This window comes from Argiope bruennichi, chromosome 4 (assembly GCF_947563725.1).
Source record: "Argiope bruennichi chromosome 4, qqArgBrue1.1, whole genome shotgun sequence".
Taxonomy (NCBI): domain Eukaryota; kingdom Metazoa; phylum Arthropoda; class Arachnida; order Araneae; family Araneidae; genus Argiope; species Argiope bruennichi.
In genome coordinates this window covers 135,752,494-135,760,316 of record NC_079154.1, presented here as the reverse complement: position 1 = coordinate 135,760,316, position 7,823 = coordinate 135,752,494, and positions in this window count along the sequence as shown.

The following is a 7,823-nucleotide window of genomic DNA, read 5'->3' as shown; positions in this document are numbered from 1 at the left end:
ACTTGGAATTTAAGAAAATATAAACATGTATTTTCTGGTTTTGAACTGAAAAGGATAAAGGCATACCCACCATTTGGATGATAAACCAGTCGCTGCAAAATCGTTTTATGGCTATCGAATTATAACGAAACTGTGGAATTTTTCGAAGATTGAACTGTTGTAGGACGCTATTTTTCACATATAAAGTTTAAACAGCAGGAAAAGTCTCCCCAAAATTTTCCCGCATATTCTCTAATGAAGGTGAATTTGTGCTTTAGTCGCATCTTCCTCCAACCTACTGAAACCAAAACTTGACGCAAAACTACAAATCCAGACACAAATTCACATACTAAATTTGGTATATTAAAGTCATTGAGTTTTTGAGTTAATACGTCTACATGCTTCTAAAAGTGTAAACTGACGAACGGTCAAACACTTTTTGGATTTGGCTCAAAATTTGATAAGTGTCTATACTATAGATATTAAATCTATGTATAGATTTTTATCCATTTAGTCCCTTCTTTTTGCGGTTATTGTATTAACTTATATTCAAACAACTAGACAGCCTTACTTTCTTTGAATATATTTTGCTCGAAATTCGATAAAAATCTATAAATTTGGTGCAAAGACCATATACCAAATTTCATCGGTCTAGCTCAAAGCATTTCTGAGTTACTTTTGTCATAGACCAACAGACAGACATTTTCCAGATATGTTTTGTGTTTTGGCAGAATGTAGTTACAAAATATTCAAACGGATTTCGATAATCCATAATAAGTGATAATTGTAAATTTAGATAATAATGCATAAGAAGAAAATTATTTTTGGGATTGAATTAAAAATTGAGATGCATTGTCCAAGTTCTGAGACGTATAGAATTTAGAAATCAAGGATTAAGAAGCAAATTTGATACGATGATATTGATTTGCCAGTTTGGAAAATACTGTTTGTTTGAAAGAAGAGTTAATTTTTTTATCATTTAGTTACTGAATGACGCGACAAGCTATTTGGACCCTCTTCTGCAAAAATTGTTCTGTGATGAATATCTGCAATGAAACGTAATAACAACAAAACATAAAAACAATCTACCCATAAGTATAGTTGAAGTCGTAGGTATTATCTTGAGAGATTTGTCACATTAATCCTCTCAAATTGGCGCGAAAAGGAGCGAAGTATAGGAGAAAAAAAAACATAACAGCAATTTTATTGGCTTAAGTTAATGAGCTGACATGTTATTAAGTTTATGCCGGATAAGAAGTGAAGGTTTCAAACTATTTTTTTGTGTTTAAATAAAAAAGCAATTAAATTACAAACTTTTTAAATTAAAAAAAATGCAGGTTTTTAAAAGAGACAGATCTATAAAATGATTTGTAAAATTCAAGAAAAAATTATTTACTTCAGGTATAAATTTTAAACCATTACAAATTTGTAAAAAAAATATATTTCATTATCTTTTATTTGAATGAAATTTTTAGAATTTCAATTATATACGTAGAGTACAGAACTGCTAACATTGAAAAATCAAAATTTGCAGTAATTTTTTAAAAATTCTACTTTGTTGAAAAAAATCTGCTTTTTCCATAAAATAAATCTACCACTATTATAATTATTATAATATTAATAATCATAAATGGTACAAAAATATTGAGGCGCCAGAATATTATTCGATGATGCATTTAGTATTAATTTTTTGGATGCAAAATATACGTATCTTGTATTTATTCCCTACACATGCAAAAATGAAAAATTCGTGAATTCTAATAATTCGCGAATTTTTCGTTATTTTAGTTTACGACTATTTTTCTTAATATAAAAACAATCATTTTTTTTAATGTTTAAGTGAAGGGCAGATATAAAATTTTAAGATAATATAAGACGAAAGAAATATACTTTTTAGAAAATAAAGGTATATTAGAATTTCTCTTAATAATCAAAAGCATTTTATAGAAAAAAAAATCTATTTTATGTTTTACACGAAATATGAGCAAAAATGTCGAATGAATTTCGTGTTTAAGTTATTGTATTTTCATAAATTTGATATTTACATGGAATGCATGATATTTACATGGAAATTTTTTCATAAAATATTTCCGATCTTTTTTATTTGACGTTAGTTATTCGAACAGTTGTGATTTATCAATAATTCTGTTTGAGAACATTCAAGTGCTACCCATAATCTTTTTAAGACAGAATGCAAATCTAAAGACTATATATATCTTCGATCTTCTAAGCAGAATTATGTTTAAATTGAAAAATTACAGTTAGTTGTGTTACTATGATTTATTTTTATTGAATTCATTACCACATTTAATACATTTGGTGGATAAATGTTTTATTTATTTATGAGTGAGTTATTGAACTATTTTTGTTATGTTAAATTAAAAAAAAGGACTGTTGTAAATCCCCGATTGTTAAACTGAATATTTAATAAAGACATCATATGGCAGTTAAAGCAACAATTATAAAAATTAAAGATTTCTAGAATAAATGAATGACAATTTAAAGTAATGTTCTATGATTTGAATTTCAAGTTTGTAACAAACATATATTTCGTATATGCTTCTTCATATAATGAAATCTTTTCCAATTGAAAAGCATTTGCATAGAACACGAAATTTCTGGTAAAGGTTTGAAAGAAAATAAGTTTATATTTTTCAGTGAATGATATTCATTACTTTTTTCATAATTGGTGTATTATTTCATGTTTATTTATTAGTAATAAACAATGATAGCAGATATAATATATACTGATAAAAATGGCAACAATAAAATGTTAAAAAAAAGTTATTTCGTTTTTTCTCCCCCTTTAGCGACAAGATAGTAAATCTAATACCCAAATTAATATTTATCTTAAACAATAAATATTACATTGATTTATTATTTCTGTCGCTGATACAATAGAGTATTTTATTAAACGTATCTGTCGCTGATACGTTTATTAAATGGCGATTCAGGCTCCAAGAAAACAGCAATGCTCTTTAATGTTTCTTTGCAGAAAAGATACACCCTTTTTCAAGAAGTTTTCGTCGTAAACTTTTTTGTCATGAATGAAATAGCAATCGATTTTAACATGTAGAGGGTATCTTTACGGATGTTTTTACAGTGTTACAAAAAAGACACCTATTTCTGATATCTAGAGAGTATTAAATAAACCTAATATGGAATTTCTTATAAACTTAAATATGAAAACGACCCTTTAAAAGAAAATGTTTATAATCTCCCGATGTAATCCGGTTTATTAACCAAAATTTGCATTGTATGCAGTTTTTCCACGAGAAATTACTTTATGACAACAACAAAGGTTGCTACTATAAAAAATTTAAAAGTTTGTACATTTTTAAATATATATATTGCGGTCAGTGAGAATAATAGGTCATTATTAATACTAACCGATTTGGCTATTATTAATAATGACCAGTTAGTATTAATAATAACTGATTATTCCCACTGACCGCAACATATAGACAATCTCCTATGAGCATTTTAGGCCCAGAATCTTTTAGTATATTTTTTACTTTTAAAATGGTATTTTTTATCTTTCATATATGACTGTTGTTGTTGTTGTTTCTTATGGCACTTGCCATGGACAAGCCCGCTGTTACGAAGACAGCAATTTTAAGCCGGTGGGAGAGTGTCTCTTGTTTTTATAGTAGCGCCATCTAGGGCCAAGAGAACGACTTAGCTACACACACGTCACAACCCTTTTTACGGGGCGGAATTCATTCACGCATCTCATTCTCTCATCCACAGATCGTAATTTAGACCTGAATCAGAGAACGATCACCCCTGATCCAGTATCCCCGGTGGTATTACCCTCGACATGGAGGACTTTGTGACCACGACAGATTTATACGCGCGTCAGCCACCAAGCACAAAGCATAATAAAGCTCGATAGTCCTTTGTTTCTGAAAAGAGATTCATGATATTAAAAAAATAAATCGTATTACGAAGTGGCAGTGTTTTAGAAATGGCAACCAGCAACAACGTTTAATTAAATATTTAAAAATAGGCAACATTTCTGGAAACTTTTCTTTCTACAAAACGATAAAGATATAGTTAGTTTGAAGTAGAATCTCATACTTGTAACTGTAATATATTTTTAGAAATGTTTAATTACTCTTACTAAATTTAACACAAACGGTAACCAAAAACTTCTTTCCCATATATTATAACATATTTTTTATTAGAGGGTAATGTGATACACCTTAATGATTTTCGTCTCTTTTTTCAATCTAATGTTTATGATTTTGATTAATATTTGATCATTAAACGAATGAAACTTTAATTTTAATATCAATTTGTGACTTCTGTAGAATGAAGACACCTCCCCCTCAGAAAATGATATTTTTCTTATAATAAATGCATAATAGAATTATCATATCTATGCGAATCAAAACAGGAAAGCTTCCCATTTGCAAGAAAAAATTTTAATGAATTTTCTAAAAGAAGTTTTTAATTTATAATTTAGGAGACTGCGTTGTCTAACAGAATATTAAAAGTGTACGCAAAGAAAAGAAAAATGCGTACATTCAGACGCACAAAAAACGATGCAAAACCAGATGGCCATATCGTGAGTGGAAAAGGATATCATTATATTGCGAAGCACTATTCTAGATTTTCATTAAAGATTTAACCACTGCAGCATTTAAATTCGGAAATTGTCAATAGCAGATTCAGTGCATTAATGGCAATTATGAAAAACTTGTTTAAAAGAAAAAGCACGTTGAAACAAAAAGGGAAAACATCAAATCAATGTGATACTCTCATGCGCCATTTGATCTAATCTCTTATATATTTACATAATTCTATCAGATGCTCCGATAAAACTATTTACTTAACAATTTCTTCTAATACGTATGAGGAGAAATAGAATTTATGCTAAAAAATCCTTGAACAGGAAAATAGATAATGCGACTGAAATATAATTCCAATCCATTCCATTAAATGCTACTAAAACAGGAGTTTACTGCTTTGCAATGACAAATGAAACGATTAGCATTATTATAGAAAGTAATAATAAATTATAAAAATAAGTATTATAGGTTTTAAATTTATTTAGAAAATTTATGACTGCTGTTCCACAGCTTGAATATGTAGTGATAACAGATTAACGTGATGGCGTCCTGCTTTAGAGGTAGCGCGTCTTCCCAGGATGTGAGCGTCTCGGGCTCGAGTCCTGTTTGTTCTATCTGTGATTTGTGTGGAAGAGCCCCCCCCCCCCTGTAAAAAGGGGCTGTGCAAGTGAGTGCCAATTTCACATGAGCTAGAAGTCAGACTTCTATCCTCGGGTTTTCTGGGAACTATACCCTCAGAAGCAGCAAGAACAAGCCTTTAAATCTCTAACTTTGTCAGTGGGCTTATCTACGGTAACAAAAACAAGAGATCAACGTTACATGATGCGATACAGATATAAAAATATGACCCTGTGTTACTGATAAATTGTAAATAATAATAATAATAATAAAAAAACTCATGCGAAATATTGTCTAGCTGAATAGAATGATCAAGCCATAAACGCAATTTTATGCACAAAAACGATTCAATTTTATTTTCATATTCAGAAATTTTAATCCCCCCCCCTTTGAAAAGGGAAGTCAGGGGGGAATAAGGATGGGATTTCAACTGTATTCACAAGGGTCATTATCTTGTATGGTTATTTCTCTTACCTAAACAATATTTGCAAATCGATGAAGCCCAGAGGAAAAGTATTTCTCGGATCTTTATCCTTGTAGGAATAAAATAGTTTGCATCTTTGAAGGAAACAAATTCGAAATAAAGTAAAATAGAATCCGAGGAAAGGTAGACAACAATGTCATCCACTTTCAATGGAAGATGCCACAAATACAAGAAACATTTATTTTAAAACTATTTTTTTTTTTTTACAAAAAAGAAAGAAAACTTGGTTTCGTTCAAAAATATAGTCAGTTGATGACAAAAGATGAATATTTCAAGCATTGGAGTTAAGATTATCCTGAGGTATTTAGATTTTCACAGCTTAATCTTAAAGCAAGATTAATTATTCTAAAATTTGGATGTTTAAGATTTTCAAAATTTTATTGAAATGCACTTTTTTTTACAAAATTCATAATAAAAATGACTTTATATTGAAACGAATTTTAATGTTATTGTACTTTTTCTTTTTAGTTTCTGTAAGACCTTTATGTTTGTGTATGTCATTTTACATAGGTCATAATATTATAAATTTTATTTGATATTTGAACAAACTGAAGATCAAATTTGGCGAAGCAGCTCATTTTTGTACGATTAAATATAAAAATGAAAATAATAAATTAAGACTAGAGGATATTAATGATTCCAACATAAGATCTAATCTGCTTGTTATGTGGGTTTGGTTAAAAAGAAATGATAGTGATCACGGACAAATAATATGTAATGTGTATAAAAAAAATATGAAGTATCAATTTCGAAAACAATATGTGTATAAGTTCCGCCATTTAGTTCGATTAACAAAACTAAAACACGGAGAATCAATAATATATTGGTTAAAAACAATAAAATTAGATCATAAGTCAGCAAAACGATGTGCGAATGACTATTCAATACATATTTTATGTTTTATCGGTATTTTAGCAAGAAAACTTTAAAATCAGTATTATTCCTTAACTAATTTTCATATTTGAGGACAATGAGAAGTATGCGATAGATAGGATCTACGTATATTATCGAAAGATAATAAGATGTTGAGGGTAGTTTTAATAACAATACCAACTTTACCATTAACAGATGAACATGATGATATTTCAGAAAATACTAATAAAATTTCTCCAATACTTGGACCAACTATGCTAACATTAATGCACACGAGCCTTCGATTGAAATTTTATCAAAATAGCCATCAACTTTCAAGTTGTGGAAATTAGGAAAACAGAGTACTAAGACTGTTCTTCGATTTTAAAATTTCAGGAGACGAAGAAATAAAATACTAATCTGAGTAAGAAAATCAAACTAGAAGTAACAAATTTATGAAAAAAGAAATACATCTGAAGAGAATTGTTATAATTAATTTTTTGACGAGTGGTTAATATTTATTAAATAATATGATAGTGGATTTTTATAATTAAATCAGCTTAGAATTTTAAAAATGGGAAAAAGTATCGAAATATGAAGCAAGAAGAAAGGTAATTAGAACGTTTCCATTGGTAAAAGTATTATAAAAATTTGATTAGTGATGACTGGGCCCATATTGGGTTTGCTAAGAAATCAAATTAGACATTTTTATTTATACAGAGGAATGCGTGATATGCTTGTAGCAGACGACTCTGCTCAGAAAATATAGTGGTAATAATAACGCAGAAACGATTCAAATCAACGTTCATTCTTAGAAGAATTGCTTATTTCCAGACAATCTAAATAACAGCAGAGAAACTCTATAAATTTTTAAATTTTCAGAAATCTTTGGCAAGTTAAATGAATAGCTGGAGATATATGTTCAACCTCTATAATATCTAGAATTTAGGATTTAGTTTTATTTTTGTAGGAATTTATTTTAAAAATCAATTTGTTCTAAAATTTTCTGAAATACACTACACTGCAATATGTTGCCAATAAATAATTCGTAAAATGAAAGTGCACTATTTAATATTCGATTATATCAAAATTCTCATTCAAGATCTAAAAATTGTTCGTCCTAATCACATTAAATATATGAATATCATTATAAATATTTAAAACTGGTGCATGTAATATACTGTTTAACCTGATAAATAAAAATATATTCTTTATTTTACTTTTATCCTATTAATATTTATGCCTCATAATGGAAATTTTGTTTATTTATCACAGATAAGCATTTCACTGTAACGATATAAAATTGCTGTTTTCTG